Source organism: Mobula birostris, chromosome 20, assembly GCF_030028105.1.
Source record: "Mobula birostris isolate sMobBir1 chromosome 20, sMobBir1.hap1, whole genome shotgun sequence".
Lineage (NCBI taxonomy): Eukaryota > Metazoa > Chordata > Chondrichthyes > Myliobatiformes > Myliobatidae > Mobula > Mobula birostris.
Window position 1 is genome coordinate 55779669 of NC_092389.1, and position 20599 is coordinate 55800267.

General features: G+C 45.3%; 1 pseudogene; it reads right to left on the reverse strand.

The window, feature by feature from the left end:
• Positions 1–1950: 1950 nt before the first annotated feature.
• LOC140185178 (zinc-binding protein A33-like) lies at positions 1951–18116 on the reverse strand (annotated as a pseudogene).
• Between the last annotated feature and the right edge of the window lie 2483 nt (positions 18117–20599).

The window sequence follows — 20599 nt, forward strand, 5'->3', positions numbered from 1 at the left end:
GTTATATGAATTTGGTTGGTGGTTTGATGTCTTTTTTATGGAAGCTTGTATGGCGTATAGCTCCGGGGTTGTGCTCCAAATGGGTTTTTTCCCCCCTTTTTTTTAGTTATTAGGGGTTTTCTCCGTTTTATTTAGTAGGGGTTCCTTTTTATTCCTTCTTTCCTTTTTTCCATAAAAAAAGATTTAATACTTTGTTTTTTGATTATTATTGCTTTTCTGTTTAGCCTGGTTGATAATTTAACTTTTACTCTACACATGGATATGTTATCTTGATTATTTTGATGTAGTTTTCTCTGTTGTTGATTTTCAATAATAATTAATAAAAAGATTTAAAAAGCAAGAAAAGGGTTTGATGAGCCTTAAAACAGGTCATTCTAGCAGTAGGTCAGATTGACTGTTGGGACCTTGTCAAGCAGTATTTCATATACAAATTTGGTTTATGTGTCTGCACCTTATGGGCCCTGCACATCGCTCTGGTGAGGGAAATGATGGGGCTGACTGTTTAGCAACACAACCTGTTAAAAGTTCAACTGTGGATATAGACCTTCCACTTCGCAAATCTTAGCTTAGGGGTTGGTAGTGTTAAGAGTTAGGGACTTATGGCAAGACTTGTAGGATACAGGACAGGCACCTTCACAGAATACATAAACCAATCGGGTTTATGGAAGAAGGGCCAAAAATAAGAATGGAAGAAATGATATTGACACGACTTAGAAATGCCCACACGATGTTTAATTATGCCTTGTATCTAATTGGAAAACATCATTCTGTGTCGTGTACATTTTGTCATTATGAAACTGGTAAACACATACTATTTCAGTGTGAAGCAGATATGGCTGAAAAAAATCAAATGCAGTCTCCAGTACAATCTTTGGTGGGGTTGGTTGTTTTCAGATAAAAACTTTATTAAGTTAAGGGACTGGCTTTAAATTAATTCGCAGTATTGAACGGACAAAGGCCTATAATAACGGTAGCGTCACAATTATATCGGGGACATCAATATGCAAAGGGTTGGGAAAATCAGGTTGTTGTTCGATCACGATAGGGCGTTTGTTGAATGCCTACGAGACGGCTTCTTAAAGCAGCTTGTGTTTGGGCTACTCTGGGAAAGTCCATCTTGGATTGGGTGTTGTGTAATAACCCTGATCATCTCCAGGAGCTGAAAGTAAAGGAACCCGTCAGAGGCAGTGATCATAATATAATTGAATTCATACTGCAATTTCATAGGGAGAAGCCTAAGTCACATGTATCAGTCTCGCAATGGAATAAAGGGAATTACAGAGGCATGAGAGAGGAGCTTGCCCAGGTGAATTGGAGAGGGATACTGTGGGGACGATGGCTGAACAGAGGTGGCTGACGTATCTTGGAATAGTTTACAAGGCACAGGAGAGACATGTCCCACAGAAGAATTTCTCAGATGGCAGCGGTGGGAATCCATGGCTGACAAGGGAAGTTAAGGACTGTGTGTTACGTAAGGAAATGGCATATAAGGGAGCAAAGGTGAGTGGGATGTTGGATTATTGGGATGCTCTTAAAATCTAACAAAAGGCAACAAAAAAAAAAGCCATAAGAATGCTAAAGATGAAATATGAAGCAAGCTAGCTAATAATATAAAGCAGTATACTAAAAGTTCATTTTCAGTTACATGAAGAGTGAAAGGGAGATGAGAGTTGATATTGGATTGGAAAATGATGCTGGTGAGGTAGTGATGGGGACAAAGAAATGTCAGATGAACTTAATGAACACTTTGTATCAATCTTCACTGTCTTTTCCAGTCAGCACCGCCCCCACCTGTCCCATTTAACCTGTCTCAGTGCGGGTGGACTTTAGGACCCGGGGGAGCTCAGGACCCGCCGCCCCGCGGCTGCGGCTGAATCCGCGGTGTTTCTGTTCTGTTGTCGGATGCGGTGAACGAGTTAAAATTAACGGATCGATAATTCTCATCTCGTGTTTATTTCACTCTCCGCACATTTATATTTACAGACACTTTACTCCTGACGCCGGCCCCGGGACCCGACCCGTTTACAGACCCGAAGCGGAACCGGAGCAGATTTTCAGCCACTGGTTTACGTCCCGAGGCCAGAAGAAAGGATAAAGTTTCCCCGTGAATTTATTCCCAGTGAAGGTGTGGAGATGGGACTTGGTCTCCGCGTTGTAAAATGAAACTGTCCCGGACTGGTAACTGAGATAAACTCCCACCCTCCCGGGGATGGGACCGGCAGGGAGACGGGACTCAGGGGAGATGAACACGTCACAATCCCGATGTATCACGTCACCAAACCGCCCGATGACCCAGAATCCGGTCTCCGGACTCAGACTGACCTCTCCCTCCCTCTCCGCGGACTCTGCGGCGACTCCCAGACACCAGCGCCGATTCCCCGCCACCTCCATCTCCCAGTAATGTCTCCCCGATGTGAATCCCTCCGATCCCAGCACACAAGCCCAGACTGTGAATCTCTTCCCGGTGTCAGGGAGATTCCTCCGGGTCCCGGTCAGTCTCACACTCTTCCGATCCTCAGACACCTCGAGCCACGGATTCGCCGTTTCCACATCCAGGGTGACAGAGACTGGGGGGAGAAGCAGAGAATTAGAGAGTCCCCGGGGATCGGGGGGAGACTCGGGCAGCGCGGCCCCGGGGATCGGGGGGGAGACTCGGGCAGCGCGGCCCCGGGGATCGGGGGGAGACTCGGGCAGCGCGGCCCCGGGGATCGGGGGGTTGACTCGAGCAGCGCGACCCCGGGGATCGGGGGGAGACTCGGGCAGCGCGGCCCCGGGGATCGGGGGGAGACTCGAGCAGCGCGGCCCCGGGGATCGGGGGGAGACTCGGGCAGCGCGGCCCCGGGGATCGGGGGGAGTCTCGGGGATCGGGGAAAGGCCGCTGGGCCTCAGGTGCGGTCTGGTGGCTGACACGAACTTTTCCCGTGGTTTGACCCAACGAAAGAGGACGGACAACTAACGTCTCCCCAGGGGTTTTCCGCTGGACGGAGAGCAGAGATTTCCCGATCAAACAGACACAAAATGCTGGAGGAACCGAGCGGGTCAGGCAGGAGGTGTGGAGAGAGATGGACAGCTACGGTTCAGGTCGACATCTTCCCTCAAGAACAGAAATAAATAGACAGTAGAAACGAGTGCAGGAAAGGGGTGGATTAAGATGGGATAGGGGTGAGTGAATAGATTTAAACTGGAGGTCACGGAGCCCCATCGGCCCAACTTGTTTGTGCTGACCAACTTGCTCTAGTGAGCTAGTCCCATTTGCCCATTATTCCTTTCACCTTTTCTTATCCACGTCCCTGCCAAGATGTATTTTAAAACATTCTCCCTGTACCCATCTCTACAGTTGATCAAGGGCGCGGTGTAAACAGAGATAGCCCTCTTCCCTGTCCACTGTACCATGAATTTTACTGTCATTAACAAACCTACTAACTATGTCACCGACATTATCATCCAAATCATTAATAGGAATGACAAACAACCCCAGCCCCAGCACTGACCTCTGCACGTCACAGGCCTCCAGTCCTCTGTGTTTAAGAGACACTTGGACAGACACTTCAATGGGCAAGGCACAGAAGGAGACTGACCTAATGCTGGCCAATGGGATGAATGTAGATGGGTAAATAGGTCAGCACAGATGTGATGGGTCGAAGGGCACATTTCTATGCTGTAGGGCAATGGCTCCGTGAACTGAATGGATAAGAACCCCCAAACCCCCTCTCCCTACGGGTGCTGAGAATTCCAAACAGACAGTGACCCCTGACCCTTGACTCCTCAGACAGGGGAAACATCCTCCCTGTATCCTGCCTGTTGACCCCAGAAGAATTTTTTGTTTCCCTGAGATCTCCTCTCATTCTTCTGAACAGGGAACAGAGAACATAGAACAGTACAGCACAGGAACAGGCCCCTCATCCAATGTTAACATTCATCACCCGCAGCCCCTCATTTGGACAGGGGGAGAATTTGCAGGGACCCTTAAACAACACAGGTCCTGATGCAGGATTTCAGCCTGAACCATCAACAGTTCACTCTTTTCCATAGATGTTTCCTGGCCTGCTGAGTTCCTCCAGCATTTTGTGTGTGTGGCTTCACCTTAAATATAGTCAATGAAATGTATTGCCTGTGGCAGATTCACTATCCTGTGGATAAAGGAATTCCTCCTCATCTCTGTTCTAAATGGACACCCTCTAGTCGGAGGCTGCGCCTTGTGTTCTCGACCCACCCACTATAGGAAAGATCCTTCCAATATCCACTCTCTCCGGGTAGGTGTCGGTGAGATCAGGCCAAGACCCTTCATCAGGACCTGTGTTGCTTGGATTACCAGCATCTGCAGATTTTCTCGTGTGTGATTTTTAAAGCAGAAGTTGATATGTAAACTTCTTGATTAGTCAGGGTGTCAAATGTTATGGGGAGGAGGCGGGAGAGTAGAGTTGAGAGGGATATAAATCAGCCATTCTTCTAAACTCCCATGAGTACAGCCCAAAACCATCAAACACTCCTCATATGTTAACTCTTTCATTCCCAAAATCATTCTTGTGAACCTCCTGGACCCTTTCCAATGCCAGCACATCTTTTCCGATATAAGGGACCCAAAACTGCTCAGAATACTCCGAGTGTGGTCTGACCAATGCCTTATAAACACTCAGAATGACATCCTATTCGAATCCTCTCGAAATGAATGCTAACGTTGAGCTTGCTGAGCTTAACACTGACTCAAACTGCAATTAACCATCAGGGAATCCTGCACAAGGACACCCAAGTCCCTTCTGCGCTTCTGATTTTTGAATTTTCTCACTGTTTACAAAATCGTCTATGCTTTTATTCCGCCTGCCAAATTGCATGCATGACTTCCCTACTCGATAATCCATCTATCACATCTTTGTCCATTTTCGAATCTGTCTCTGTCCTTCCCCAGACTCTGAGCTTCTGCACCACTACCTTCCCCTTCACCTAACTTCATATCATCTGCAAACTTGGCCACAAAGGCAACAATTCTGTCATCCAAATCATTCTTTGTCTATCTCGGCTTTGTGTTCCTCGAAAAATTCAAACAGATTGTCGGGCAAGATTTCCCCTTCAGGGAAGGCATCCTGTCTTTGCCCTATTTTATCATGTGCCTCCATGTACCCAAAAGCAGTTCCATTAATACTGGACTCCAGCATCTTTCCAAGCACACCACATCCAGACTAACTCGCCTGTAATTTTCTTTCCTCAGCTGCTTTCCCTTCATAAAGAGTGAAGTCACCTTTGCAATTTCCATTCGTCTTGAATGTCCAATTATCTAGTGATTCCTGAAAGATCATTACTAATGCCCCCATATTCTCTTCAGCTAACTCTTTCCGAACACTGGGGTGTAGTCCATCTGGTCCAGCTACCTTCAGACCTTCAATCTTCCCACGCACTTTCTCCTCAGTAACATCAACAACACTCAATTCTGTCCCCAGACACTCTCACATTTCTGACATACAGCTGGTATCTTCCACAGTGAGGATTGGCACAAAATATTAAATAAGTACTTCGACAATGTATTTTGTCACATGTCTCCTCTCCAGTGTCACTTTCTTGGGGTCCAATATCCACTCTTGCCTCTCTTTTACTGTTTAGAGTTTTGTGTCCTCTTGAGTATTGTAGGCAAGCTTTCCCTCATATCTCATTTTCTCTCCTTCGGGCTTTGTAATTGCTTTCTGTTGATTATCAAAATCTCCTCAATACTTCAACATCCTGCTAATTTTTGCTCTATTTTATGCCCTCTCTTTCACTTTTATGCTGTCTTTGACTTCCCTTGTTAAACAAGGTTGCCTCATTCTCCGTGGATAATACTCCTCCGTCTTTGGGATTTATCTATCCAAATTGCCCCCAGAAATTCCAGTCTTTGTTGTTCTGCAATCATCCCTGCTGGCGTCCCCTCCCAATCTACTTTGGTCAGCTCTTCCCTCATGCCTCTGTAACTAACTTTACTCCACTCTAATACCGATACATCTGACTTTATCTCCCTCTCAAACTCTGGGGTGAATTCTATCATTTTATGATCACTGCTTCCTAAAGATTCTTTCCCCTTAGTCTCCCAAATCATATCTGGTTCACTATACAAATCCCACTCTAGAATTGCCTTTCTCCCATTGGGCTCAACCAGAAGTGGTTCTAAAAAGCTATTTTGGGGACATTCTACAAATTCCCTCTCTTGGGATGCAGCACCAACATGATTTTCCCAATCTACCTCCTTGTTGAAATCCCCCATTCCGACTGTCACATTGCATTTTTTTTCCATTTCCTACTGTAATTTGTATCCCATTTCGATCCTGGCTACTATTTAGAGGCCTGTATATAATTACCATCAGGGTGTTTTTACCCTTGCAGTTTCTTAACTCTACCCACAATGACTCAACATCTTCCCATCCTATGTCACCTCTCTCTAAGGATTTTATTTCATTTTTTACAACAGACCCTCCCCAGCGGTTCTGCCTACCTGCCTGTCCTTTGAACACAAGGTGTATCCTTGGATGTTGGGCTTCAACCAGCATCTCCTTTCAGCCACAACACAGTGACGCCAACAACGTTGTACCTGCCAATCTCTACCTGTGCTACAACATCATCAACCTTATTCCGTATACTGGAGCAATCAAATATAACACCTTCAGTCCTGTATTCATCAGCCTATTCGACACTGTCCACATGAACTTAAGCAAGATCTATGATATCAATGATAGACCACAGTTCGGGTATTGTCTGCATTTCCACTTCCTCGAATATAGTGAAACATAGAAACACAGAAAACATAGAACACAATACAGGCCCTTCGGCCCACAAAGCTGTGTCGGACATGTCCCTACTTTAGAACTACCTAGGCCTTACCCATGATCCTCTATTTTTATAAGCTCCATGTAGCCATTCATGAGTTTCTTAAAAGACCCTGTCGTTTCCACCTGCAGCACCACCACCAGCAGCCCGTTCCGCGCACTCACCATTCTCTGCATAAAAAACATACCTCCGACATCTCTGTATCTCCTTCCAAGCACCTTCAAACTATGCCCTCTCATGCTAGCCATTTCAGCCCTGGGAAAAAGCCTCTGACTGTCCACACGATCAATGCCTCTCATTATCTTGTACACCTCTATCAGGTCACCTCTCATCCTTCGTCGTTCCAAGGAGAAAAGGCCGAGTTCACTCAACCTATTCTTATAAGGCATACCCCCCCCCAAAAAAAAACAGGCAACATCCTTGTAAATCTCCTCTGCACCCTTTCCATGGTTTCCACGTCCTTCCTGTAGTTGTAGTGAGGTGACCAGAATTGAGCACAGTACTCCAAGTGGGCTGACCAGGGTCTTATATACGTGCAACATTACCTCTCGGCTCTTAAACTCAATCCCACGATTGATGAAGGTCAATGCACCGTACGCTTTCTTAACCACAGAGTCAACCCGTGTAGGATATCATTACACTGGACAGGAAGGTTCAGGAGGATGTTACCGGGATTGGGGGGGGCTTGGATTAAAAGTAGAGAGTAGATAAGTTTGGGCTATTTAGCTGTAGTGTAGGACGTTGATTGTTGACCCCTTATCGAGGTAAATACATTCACAACGGGCTGAGATAAAGTGAGTCTTTTTTCTGAGAAACGGGAGTACAGAACCAGAGGGCTCAGATTGAAAGTGAGAGGGAAAATTTTCATGAGGGATCTGAGGGAGGTGGGCAGATGGAATTTGCTGTCAGATGCTGCAGAAACAGGTAAAATTAAAATATATTCAGATGAATTTACACAGGTACATAGATAGGAAGTGATTAGAGGGATCTGGGACAAACACACACAAATGGGACATGCTCAGGAAGACATCTCAGTCTTGCAGATGGATGAAGTGGGCCGTGGGTTCAATATCCGTCAAACCCTCCCAGATCATCCTCCTGAGGAATCTCACCCCGGAGTCTGTCTATGAACTGTTGATGTGACGTCGCATCAGGGGGCAGCTCAGTGCACAGAACAGACTGGGTAAGGACGGCAGATTTCATTCCTAAGTCGGAACGTGGGCCTATTTCTTTGACCATGTGTCACACTCAGATATTATGTGTGTGTGTGTGTGTGTGTGTGTGTGTGTGTGTGTTGATTGTGGTAAAGATCATTGTGTTTGTGTGTACACATTGAAGGAGAGTGTACACATTGAAGTATTTGTATGTCACAGTGTGTCATCACATGTCTGGTGTGTGCTGACAATGTGTGACATGTATGAGTTGTTTAAATAAATAAATTACCGTGTCTGAAGAGAATAGTTTCTAGGTTACTGAAGGAAATATCAACGTACATTGCTGCGTCTCTGACTACAATCTGCCAATCCTTCCTGTGTATGTGTGTGTCGGGCTGTTTTGCCAGTCTGGTTATGCTGTGTGTGCTTCTCCTGAGATGAAATCCTGAATGATGTCAATGCTGGCTGGGTTGTCTGGGCTCATTCTCACAATGCTTCAATGTTGTGGTCTGATAACCATAAGCTCATAAGATATAGGAGCAGAATTTGGCCATTTGGCCCACTGTGACTGCTCCACCATTCAATCATGGCTGATCCTTTTCTTCTCCTCCTCAGCCCCACTCCCCGGCCTTCTCGCCACAACCTCTGATACTGTGTGCAATCTAGAACCTGTCAAGCTCGGCCTTAAATATGCCCAACGACCTGGCCTCCACAGCTGCCTGTGGTAACAAGTTCTGCAAATTCACCACCTCTGGCTGAAGAAATTTCTCTGCATCTCTGTTTTTAAATAAGACGCCCCTGTATCTTGAGGCTGTGCCCTCTTGTCCCAGACTCCCCCACTATGGGAAACATCCTTCCCACATCTACTCTGTCTTGGCCTTTCAACATTCAAAATGTTTCAATGAGATTCCCCCACCATCTATCTAAATTTCAGCGAGTACAGTCACAGAGCTATCAAACGTTTCAAGTCTGATAACCCTTTCATTCCCGGAATCATCCTTGTGAACCTCCTCTGAACCCTCTACGATGCCAGCACATCCTTTCTCAGATGAGGAGCCCAAAACTGTTCACAATACTCAAGGTAATGCCTTACCAGTGCCTTATAAACCCTCAGCATCACATCCCTGATCCTGTATACTAAACTCCTGGAACTGAATGCTAACATTGCATTTACCTTCCTCACAACTGACTCTACCTGCAAGTTAACCTTCAGGGTGCTCTGCAGAAGGACCCCCACATCCATCTGCATCTCAGATTTTTGAATTGTGTCCCCATTTTAAATATTCTGCGTATTATGTCTCCTACCACAATGCATGACCATGAATTTCCCAGCATTGTGTATCATTTGCCACTTTCTTGCCGAGTCTCCTCATCCAAGTCCTTCCACAGCCTACCTGTTTTCTCAACAGTACCGGCCCCTCCACCAATCTTAGTGTATGCCAACGCGTCCTATCTTGTCCAGTATCACCAAGTATTCCATAACCTCATACTTAACAATTGACACGAATGTCTTCCCAACCACAGAGGTGAGGCTAACTGGTGTATAACTTCATTTCTGCTGCCTTCTTCATGACTAAGAGTTGGGTGACATTTGTAATTTCCGGTCCTCTAGCACCATACCAGAGTCCAATGATTTTTGAAAGATCATTTCAAATGCCTCCACAATGTCTACCGCTACCTCTTTCAGAACACTAGGGTGCAGTTCATCTGGTCTGAGTGACTTATGTCCCTTTTTGAGCACCTTCTCCCTTGTAACAGTAACTGTACTCACTTCTCTTCCCTCGCACTCTTCAACACCTGACACAGTGCCAGTGTCTTCCACAGTGAAGACTGATGAAAATACTCATTTAGTTCATCTGCCATCTCTTTTTCCCCTGTTATTATATATCCAGCCTCATTTTTTAGTGGTCCTATATCCACTCTCATCTCTATTTTATTTTTTCGCAATACTTGAAAATCAATTTGATATTGTTTGTTTGTTTGACCTGCTGCGTTCGCCAGGAACTTTGATGTGTGCTGCTTGATATTGTTTGCTTACTTGTTTTATAAAGACAGGTGTGTAAAAAGGGCCTGAAGGATCATTGGAAACCCAAGTCACCCCAACAACAAACTGTACCAGTCGCTACCATACAGGAACTGGTACCACAGCATAAAAGCCAGAACCAACAGGATCCGGAGACAGCTTCTTCCACCAGGCTATCAGACTGATTAACTCGTGCTGAGACAACTGTATTTCTATGTTATATTGACTAGAATGTTATACATATTATTTATCATAAATTACTATAAACTGCACATTTAGACGGAAGATTTTTACTGCTTGTTTATAGAAAGGATGTAAGTAATAAAGCCAATTCAATTCAATTCAATATCATATTTCATTTTTCCCCTCCCAATCATCTTTTCAGTTCCTCTCTGTAGGTATTTAAAAGCCTCCCAATTATAAGACCAGAAGACAAAGGAGCAGAAGTCGGCCATTTGGCCCATCGAGTCTGTTCCGCCATTTTATCATGAGCTGATCCATTCTCCCATTTAGTCCCACTCCCCCATCTTCTCACCATAACTTTTGATGCCCTGGCTACTCAGATACCTATCAATCTCTGCCTTAAATACACCCAATGACTAGGCCTCCACTGCTGCCCTTGGCAACAAATTCCACAGATTCACCACCCTCTGACTCAAAAAAATTTCTTCGCATTTCTGTTCTGAATGGGCACCCTTCAATCCTTAATTCATGCCCTCTCGTACTAGACTCCCCCATCATGGGAAACAACTTTTCCACATCCACTCTGTCCATGCCTTTCAACATTCAAAATGTTTCTATGAGGTCTCCCCTCATTCTTCTAAACTCCAAGGAATACAGTCCAAGAGCGGAAAAACGTTCCTCATATGTTAACCTTCTCATTCCTGGAATCATTCTAGTGAATCTTCTCTGTACCCTCTCCAACGTCAGCACATCCTTTCTTAAATAAGGAGACCAAAACTGCCCACAGTACTCTAAGTGAGGTCTCACCAGCGCCTTATAGAGCCTCAACATCACATGCCTGCTCCTATACTCTATTCCTCTAGAAATGAATGCCAACATTGCATTCGCCTTCTTCACTACTGACTCAACCTGGAGGTTAACCTTAAGGGTATCCTGTACGAGGACTCCCAATTCCCGTTGCATCTCAGAACTTTGAATTCTTTCCCCATTTATATAATAGTCTGCCCATTTATTTTTTCTCTGCCAAAGTGCATAACCATACACCTTTCAACATTATACTTTATTTGCCACTTCTCTGCCCATTCTTCCAATCTATCCAAGTCTCTCTGCAGACTCTCCGTTTCCTCAGCACTACCGGCCCCTCCACCTATCTTCGTATTGTCAGCAAACTTAGCCACAAAGCCATCGATTCCATAATCCAAATCATTGCACCCCCAACACTGATCCCTGCGGAACACCACTGGTAACCGGCAGCCAACCAGAATAGGATCCCTTTATTCCCACTCTCTGTTTCCTGCCAATCAGCCAACGCTCTATCCACGTATGTAACTTTCCCGTAATTCCATGGGCTCTTATCTTGTTAAGTAGCCTCATGTGTGGCACCTTGTCAAAGGCCTTCTGAAAATCCAAATATACAACATCCACTGCATCTCCCTTGTCTAGCCTACTGGTAATTTCCTAAAAAATTGTAATAGGTTTGTCAGGCAGGATTTTCCTTGAAGGAATCCATGCTGAGTTCTGCCTATCTTGTCATATGCCTCCAGGTACTCTGTAACCTCATCCTTGACAATCGACTCCAACAACTTCCCAACCACCGATGTCAATTCTCTGTCTTCCTATTAATTTTCACTTTGTTGTATGCCCACTCTTTTGCATTTACATCAGCATTATCAGCCACGATTGTACTATTTTGCCATTTGAGTATTTATTTATTTTTGGAATATATCTATCCTTCACCTTCCTCATTTTCCCAGAATCTGACATCATTTCTGCTCTGCTGTCATTCCGGACAACATCTCCCCCCAATTTACTTTGTCCGGCTCCTCTTTCAGACCACTGTAATTTCTTTTACTCCTCTGGAATACTACAACGTCAGACTTTACTTTTTCCTTATCTGAACGCAGTCATGTTGTGAGCACGGCCTCCTCAGGTTTTTTTTTTCTCTAAGATATCACCTCCTGTTCAATACATAACACCCAATCCAGTAGAGCTGTTCCCCAAGTTGGCTCAATGACAACCTGCTCTAAAAAGTTATCACATGGCATTCAACAAATTCACTCTCTTGAGATCCATTACCAACCTGATTTTCCCAATTGACCTGCTTGTTGAAATCTCCCATGACTATCGTAACATTGTCTGTTTCATCGGCCTTTTCTGTTTCCAGTTGTAATCTGTGGTCCACATCCAGCTACTGTTGGGATCCTGTATGTGACTGTCATCAGTGTCATTTTCACTTCTGAATTTCCTTAACTCAACCCACAAGGAATCAACATCTTCCAATCCTATGTTACATCTTTCTATTGATTTACCAGGAGAGCCATGTCACCCCCTCTGCCGACCTTCCTATACCACCGATACAAATGTGTAACCTTGGACATTCATCTCCCAACTACAACCATCCTTCAGTCATGATTCAGTGATGGCCACAACTTCATACCCGACAAACTGTAATAATGCAACAAGATCATCCACCTTATTCTTTATACTCCATGCATTGAGATATAACACTTTGTGTACTGTATTTCCTATCCTTTTTAATTCTGCATCCCTAATGCACTGATACTCACCCAGCTGGCTGCAGTTTTGTCCTCGTGCGTGTGTGTGTGCTGATCCAGAAGGGGGAAGACCTGCGTCAATCAGAGTCTGCACTCACAGCGCATGAAGGACTTGTGCATGTTTCTGACAAGCCCGGTGACCACACTGATGCCCGCTTTTATTCCCTACAATATCATCAAGTCAGTATTAATTTTCCAGCTCCTGCGGTAGGATGCAAACTCATGTCTAGGTGTGTTAGTGCAGTGGCCTGGGATCGGGACACAGTGGTTCATCTGCCAGTCCTGTGTATTGGTTGTATTGTGGCTCTGTGCTGGTGTGTTCAGGGGTCTGACATCTCCAGCTGACCATGTGACAGTGACACCACCCCCCCACCAGTCGGTGGGGTTGATGTGGAATAAACTTCAGTTCCACTTCAACCCAATATTACAGCAATCTTTGCCTCAAATTTGAACTTAATTGTGATCTCACAAACAAGAAGAAATGAATCTTTGTAAGTTTTACCTCGATTAATGGCATCAAGAGTTTCTCTCAGCACTGTGTTCAACAAATAGATGTGATCAAATTTTTCCACCGGTAGGGTCTCATCTGTCACTGACAATTCCGGGACATCATCATTAATCCTGTAAATAATAAACTGATGGTGATAAACTGCTATTCTAAACTATTTTACAAATCCATACAGGGTTTCAGTAAAGAGCATGTCCTACCTCCTATTCCGATGAGCTTCCTCCTGAAATAAATAAAACACAAATCTGAATAGACAGAGACTATTGACATCCTGAATTTCATCCAAACCATTACAAGGTGTTGAAAATTCCCACTCCTGCAGTCACTCACACACACAGACAATACAGAACCAGGGGTTGAAAATTCCCACCCCTGCAGTCACTCACACACACAGACAATACAGAACCAGGGGTTGAAAATTCCCACTCCTGCAGTCACTCACACACACACACACACAGACAATACAGAACCAGGGGTTGAAAATTCCCACTCCTGCAGTCACTCACACACACAGACAATGCAGAACCAGGGGTTAAATTACAGGAAAGGTTTCTGAAAATTAGCTCATTACTGAGAGGATGAAACTTACAGGAAAGACAGGATGGGTTGCACATTTTCATCTGGATAAGACGTCAGGGTGATAAAATGGAGCAATTGAAGATCAATGATGGATTTGATTGTGTGCATGTGGAGAAAGTATATCTATTTATGGGCAGGAGAAAGTATATCTATTTATGAGCAGATGAAATTCCAGATGGATCTTAATAAATCCCATAAGAAATTTAGTGAGGAGGATGTAGAACTCACTGCCACAGGAGTGTTTGAAGCGGAACAGCAGAGATTGAATGTCATGGGGAAACTGGATAAACACGAGGGACCAGGGAGTTCGGGCCACTGTTGCTGGGTGCGGTGAGTAGGTGGGAGGAGGTTTGTTTAACAGGGAAGCAGATAGGAGAAGATGGACCGAATGGTCTGTTTATGATGGAGAATGGGATATTATCCCGTATGAAGTTTATCTGAGAAAGTGAAGAAACAGTGAATGTTTCCCTAATCTGACGGAAACCAGATATTGAGGATAAATCTGATGTGTGTGTTACATTCTTTGTTCTCAGTGATTGACAGAGAGAACCTCACACCCACCGCACCAGATACACTCACAGCCTGTGACTGGAACTGTGTGTTAATGGGAGATTTAGAGGATATTTAACAGGTAATTAAGGACAAAGTCTGCAACTCTGTGTTATTTTCAGAGCAGATTACATTCTGTCCTGGGATGTACAGAAGTTGTGGAAGTCCAGTTCTGGGACAACAACAACCCTGAATAGTTTCATCAATTGTCTGGTGAGAAACAGTTTACTGCCATTTGTAAATGCTGTGTGTAGGAGCAATGCACCTGTTTTCTGTCTGCAATGTATTCTGTGTTACGTGTTTATTATGGTAACACGTCATGTGAGTGGGGGTGTGGGAAAAGCGAACCAAATAAGTTACATATTCGAACTTTGTTCTCAAAAGTTTTGAGCTGGGGACGGACGGATGTCATATCTTTGTTGACCGATACGTTGCAGCTTAACTTACAATTTATAATGCTTAAGATTCATTGCTTCTAGATTGTATGTTGCTAATAGAGGATCGAATACATATCTTAGACATTTTGGATCATCATCATTGGAGTAATTGGAGGGCGCGTCATTCAAGTACAACAATCTGTGTGAGGTCGCCTGGAGCGGCAATTGATTTGTTAGAACTGGCCACTGTGCTGTGTTTATTTCAAATATACCACTGTTCATTTCGTGCTCTTTGACAGGAACAAATTGAAATATAATCCCTCACCTTGAGAAATATCACACTGTCTTTTTGATCCATCTGTTCCTTTAACTTTGAGATTTCCTCCTGAATCAACCTGATATTCTCTTGAATCTCTCGAATATTTTTCTCCATTCGATTTAGAATCCTCTCCTCTTCTTCCCTGAGATCCCTGAGTACGCTCTGCTCTTTCTCAGTGATATTCCGACGCAGTTCTGCAAACTGGGACGTGATGTGGGTCTGAAGGCTGTGTGACTGTTCCTGTCGAACGAAAGGTGAAGATTAATTTACTGTAGTGTTGACTGTATTTCCTGATGACATTAAGGTGACCACTCGGTCTATTAAAGTCCATGCTTCTGAGTCATTCCCATCAACCTCATTCCCTCACGTTTTCCTGAAACCTCCCTCATTGACCTATTAACTCCCACCTGATTCACATACAACCTCCCCCACCTTCACAGGGTTAATTGTAATTAACCATTCATCCAGCATGTCCTTGGGATGTGTCTGAAACTGTCGTGGTCACAAGAAGAGCATGCAAACTCCACACAGACAGCACCAGAGGTCAGGATCGAAACCAGGTCACTGGAGCTGCGATACTCTGGAATTCTGCATTAAAGGGAGCAAAACTTTACAGTAATATCAGAAAATCCGCTCAGGAAGCCTCACCCGAACTCCGGAAATCTTCTCTTTCTGTTGCTGCTCCTTTTCCTGGAAGTCTGATTTCTTTTTTGTGAGAGAGTCTAAGGAAGATTTTAGCTGATCCTGGAAGTCAGAGAGCGGAAGAAATAGAAAAAAAAAGGTAGAACAAAAGAAACAGGGGATCAAACGCGACTACCGCACACAAAATGCCAGAGGAACTCAGCATCTACAGTGGCATGCAAAAGTTTGGGCACCCCGGTCAAAATTTCTTTTACTGAGAATAGCTAAGCGAGTAAAAGATGAACTGATTTCCAAAACGCATAAAGTTAAAGATGACAGATTTCTTTAATGTTCTAAGCAAATATGTTTTTTTTTATTTCCATATTTTGCAGTTTCAAAATAACAATAACATTGCGGCCTAGAAGTTCTATTTTAACTTCATCAGTCCACAGGACTTGTTTCCAAAATGCATCAGGCTTGTTTGGATGTTCTTTGAATTCTTCAAATAGAACTTTCTGGCCACAATGAGCAAAGGTATGTTTGGAGCAAAAGAGGGTGCAGGATTTCATGAAAAGAATCCCTCTCCAACTGTTCAGCACGGGGGTGGACCGATCATGTTTTGGGCTTGTGTCGCAGCCAGTGGTCTGGGGAACATTTACTGGTAGAGGGAAAAATGAATTTAATTAAATACCAGCAAATTCTGGAAGCAAATGTCACACCGTCTGTAAAAAAGCTGAAAAGAGGATGGCTTCTACAACAGGATAATGAACCTAAACACACCTCAAAATCCACAATGGACTACCTCAAGAGGCGCAAGCTGAAGATTTTGCCATGGCCCTCACAGTCCCCCAACCTAAACTTCATCGAGAATCTGTGGATAGAACTCAAAAGAGCAGTGCATGCAAGGCGGCCCAAGAATCTCACAGAACTTAAAGCCTTTTGCAAGGTAGAATGTGCAAAAATCAACCAAACATGAAATGAAAGACTCAGCTGGCTACAGAAAGTGTTTACAAGCTGTGATACTTGCCAAAGGGGGTGTTACTAAGTACTGACCATGCAGGTTGCCCAAACTTTTGCTTTGGGCCCTCTTCCTTTTTTTGTTATTTTGAAACTGTAAAAGATGGAAATAAAAACATTTCTTGCTTAAAATATTAAAGAAATGTGTCATCTTTAACTTCATGCCTTTTGGAAATCTGTTCATTTTTACTCGCTTAGCTATTCACAGGAACAGAAGTTTTGACCAGGAGTGCCCAAACTTTTGCAAGCCACTGTATGCAGGGCAAAGAAACAGTCGACGTTTCGGGATGAGACCCTTCACTAGGACTGGGAAGGAATGGGGCAGAAGCCAGAGTAAAAAGGTTGGGGACGAGAACCAGCTGACAGGTGACGGGTGAGACAACGTGAGGGGGAACGTGGGGGAGGGTGGTGAAGTAAGAAGCTGAGAGGGGACAGGTGGAAGAGGCAAAGAGCTGAAGAAGCAGGAAACTAACACGAGAGGACAATCGACCATGGAAGAAAAGGGAGGAATTGGGACTGTTCGGGCCCCTGAATGGTGACGAGGGAGGAGGTGTAGAAGTCAGGTGTATCACCTGTCCCGTTTACAGGTATCGGTGTCAGGAGGGAGATCAGTGGGACGGAGCGAGTGGATAAAGGATTTACGTAGAGAGCGATCTCTACGGAGAGCGGAGAGTTGTGGAAGTGACATGGCGGTGGGATGTGCTTGGTGATAGAATCGCGTTGGAGATGGTGAAAGATGCGGAGAATGATATGTTAGTTATGGAGGCTCGTGTGTTTGTAGGTAGCACTTTGGAGATTCAGTTGACGATGGGGTCAGTATCAAATTCAGGTTAGTTTTACCTTGTAGATTTTAACAGCCTCTTTAATCGGCAGGAAGCGGTGCTCTCTGTGTTCCTGCGCAACTGCACAGATCACACAGATCAGTGTCTTGTCCGTTTCACAGAACAGCTTCAGTTCTTCCTCATGTTCCTCGCAGTGAAGTTTACTTTCCTTCCCTTTCGGATTCAGGTTTAAATTTCGAATTTTTTCAACCAGATTTGCTAAGGCCCGATTGACCCTGAGGGTGCGGTCAGCAAACACCTCTCTACACTCCGGGCAGGAGTTTCTCTCCTCCCTTTCCCAACACCGTGTGATACAAGAGCGACAGAAGTTGTGCGCGCACTCCAGCGACACCGGATCTGTGAAGAAATCCAGGCAGATGGGACAAATTGCCTCCTCGCTCAAACTCTCGACCTGTCCTTTCGAAGCCATGTTAACTCCTGGCACTTCCTGATTCAGAATGCTGCCGATCCCCTGCAGTACCGCGATTGTCCACTACAGGCGCTGCAGATTCAGCGAATGAACATTACGTTACTGCCTGTGATTTCCATACCAGGGTGGGATCGGAAACACATAAACTGGTCGGAAATAAACACTTGGCCATGGATTGCCCAAGCCCGGCTGCAAAAAGGAGGATGGTGGGCATGGGGCTAGTAATCCCAGTGCGACAGATACTTCAGGGAACGCTGGAGAGCTGCTGTTGGCCTGTGCCCCAGTAGGCGTGATGGGCTAAGGAAGAAGCAGAACAGAAATGAAGCCGGAGAGAAGAGCCTGGTTCAGTCTGAGGCAGGACTGAAAGGGACAAGTTCTGAAAAGAGAGGCACAAGAGACTGCAGATGCTGGAATCTCGAGTCAGAAATATGATGCTGGAGGAGCTGAGGGGGTCAGGCAGCATCTGTGGAGGGGAATGTAAAATCGACTTTCCGGGTCGGGATCCTTCATCTGGACTGTCTCAACCCGAAATGCCTGACCTGATGAGTAATTCCAGCAGCTCCTTTTTATTGTTTCTCCAGGTCTAAAGAGAGTAAGGTTTGGGTGCAAAACGGTGGCAAATATTGAAAGCAACTATAAAATTAGTTAATGCCATGAAACTGGGGTTATGGAGAGAATATTGTGCTTTGCGGAGACAGATGAAGTGATAATGACCGACCTGTGACTACTGGGAAAAAAAACACAGGACCGGATATTCAACGTCACAGGGAGCAAAACATTATTTTTTCGGTAACGTCCTGATTTCAACAGCCCTTTGTGAGAGAAACTTCGTGACTTAACGCATGTCCATCCCGGCTCCAATGGAAGGCCCGGTCTCCCTCACTCAGCCCAGAAGTTGAATATTATTATGGTGACTAAAGTCCATATAGATATTCACAGGGTTAAATCGTGCAGTGCCTTTACCCAGTGATTTTACATTCTTTGCCAGTGGGGTATTTAGTGCTATTTTACATTCGATAAAACCGATAGGACTGTTGTCGCTCATGTGTCCCCCGGGGTGTTTCACTACGACAATAACTGAGAAGCTTCCTCAGCCAACCTGGCCCCTCCCTGTCCAGGAGCAGGGGGACCCTGTAGTTTCAATGCTGTCCCTGCAGCCTGGAAAGTGCCGGTCGGCAACATTCCTGTACGACAGGGGTCCCCAACATTTTCCATGCCATGGATCAATGTCATTAACCGTGGACCCCAGGTTGGGAACATCAGCTCTGCGGACATCTCGATGTGATGACAGACCAACAGGCTTTGGGGGTCTTCCACCGAGTTGATGATCTGCCAGCAGCACTTGATGTCCGTCTTTCTGTGCGTCCAGGGAACAGCCCGAGGATCAGTGATCCTTCTGTCACGCAGCTGCTGTGGCGCAGGCCCTTGTATCTTTCTCCACACATCTTCACCATCCCACAGTCCGCAAAGAGGTGAGTGACCGTCTCGTCTCCACTGCAGTAATCTCGGGGCAGCGCGCTGTGGGAGTGATCTCCGGGCATGCAGCAAGGATCAGACTGGGAGGTCCCTCTCGCCGCCAGCCAGGTAAGGTCTTGCTGCCTGTTGGTGAGATCTGGTGATGAGATATTCTGCCAGATGGTCTGGACTGTCTGCTCAGGGAACCACTTCACTGTGTCCATCCAGTCCTTCTCCTGCAGGAACTGCAGGACATTCCGTGCTGACCACTGTCTGATGTTCTTGTGGTCAAAGCTGCTGGTCTGAAAGAACTGTAACCAACATCATTATCACGAGGTTCACATGGAGAAGCTTCCTGACTGAGACAGACACAGTCTCACAGGGTATTTGCAGTGTAGGGGCAGGAATGATGTTTCTCCCCGGCTGGGGTGTGGAACCAGGGGTCACAGACTCAAAATCCGAAGTCACCTCAGCAGGACTGAGATGCGGAGAAATTTCCTCACGCAGAGCGCGGTGAATCTTTTGAATTTTCTCCGCAAGGATTCTAAATTCAAACGACAAATTTCGGGGCTCGGCGAAGTTCGGAACGTTGAAGGAAAGTGGTGCTGAGGTCAAAGATCAGCCATGTTCTGAGTGAGGGGCAGAACAGCACAAGGGGCCGAACGGCAACGCCTGCTCCTGTTTCTTATTTTCTAAAGCACGAGTTTACCTTTGCGCCTTGTTCTCCCTTGGCTTTCAGCCTGTCGGATTGCACAGGGGTGCGGCGAGAACTCCACAGATCCACCAACAGACGCTGAGGTTATTTCATGTTCTCATTATTTATCGATATTTATTTATATTTGCATTTTCACAGTTTGTTACCTTCAGCACTCTGGTTGATCTTTCACTGCCTGATTTTGCTGTGGTTACTATTCTATACTTTTTTCTAAGTATGTCTGCAGGAAAATGATTCTCGGGGTTGTACGTGGTGATTTATATGTACTCAGATAATAAAATTTACTTTTAAATTTGAGTTTCGGGGGACTTCCTTTGATTCTGAAAACGAACTGAGACTGACATCTCCAGCTCCCAGTAGCAGCCCGTTCTCAGACAAACTCTCAGCCAATCAGCGATCACTGCTGGGAGAAGGATGTTCTCAGTGGCTGAGGGGTGTCAGTGGGCGGGACGCTGAGCGCTGGAAGCGGGCCGGAGTCTGGAACCGGGACCGAGTGAGGCCGGA